General features: G+C 55.7%; 1 protein-coding gene across 1 annotated transcript in view; it reads left to right on the top strand.

Annotated features, from left to right (window-relative positions):
• Positions 1-823, top strand: part of MPP1 (MAGUK p55 scaffold protein 1) — a 16,205-nt gene that overhangs the window by 14,372 nt on the left and 1,010 nt on the right. The window lies entirely within an intron of this gene.

The raw sequence follows: 823 nt of genomic DNA, 5'->3' as shown, positions 1-823 counted from the left end.
GCCCTGAACCCACCCTGGGGTGAGCGTGGCTGTGGGGACAGAGGAAGGGCTCCTCCTACCTGCCCCGCACCACCCTCCCTACGCCTCGCTGCCCCCAGCCCATTCAGCGGGCCTGACGGAGATCTCGCTGTGTCGCTGCGTAGACGGCTCCTCCCGTCTTTCGTAGTAGCTGCGTCTGTGACGTTAACTCTTCATTCTCGCCGTTTCCTTCTCAAAGGCCATTTGGGTTGTTTTCAAAGCGACCGTTGTAAGGCACGCTGCGGCCAGCGGCCGGTACGTAGGGCATTTGACACATGTGCAGTGTACGCGGAGAAGTTCCAGGCAGGACCGCCCAGTCCAAGGATGCGTGCGGTGGGAATCGAGAATTTGGAGACACATTTCCTGTGACGGTGCTTGCTTCCGTGTGCCGGGACCGTGTTCTCCAAAGTTCTTTTCTGGCCTAACGGAAAAATGCAGTCTCGTAGTTACGCCTTTTACAGCGAGTGGTTGAGTAGCTTGTCAGACTGTTAAGGGCTATTTGTGTCCTCTGCAAACTGCCTGCTCGGGTCTGGGGCTAATTTCTCCACTGGCTTATTGGCGGCCTTCTCTGTGATTCCTAGGACCTCTGCGTGAGAGGAACTGGCCCTGTGTGATGGCAGCTGGAGACATTTTGTCCCGGTTTGGGATGTCTTTTGGTGTTTGTTGCTGTGCAAACATTTTTACTTTTATGGAATGCTCAGTCTTTTCATGGACACAGGTTTGGGATTCTAGAAAGAGGCCCAGGATCGCAGCTGTGGTGGCTGTGGGAAGGGATGCGTTCAAAGGCGCGAACTGGGGGAACGGC

The sequence above is a fragment of the Crocuta crocuta genome, unplaced genomic scaffold (assembly GCF_008692635.1).
Source record: "Crocuta crocuta isolate KB4526 unplaced genomic scaffold, BGI_CrCroc_1.0 scaffold1015, whole genome shotgun sequence".
NCBI classification, from domain to species: domain Eukaryota; kingdom Metazoa; phylum Chordata; class Mammalia; order Carnivora; family Hyaenidae; genus Crocuta; species Crocuta crocuta.
The sequence above is the reverse complement of the archived record's forward strand: the minus strand, read 5'-3'. Positions and strand labels throughout refer to the sequence as shown.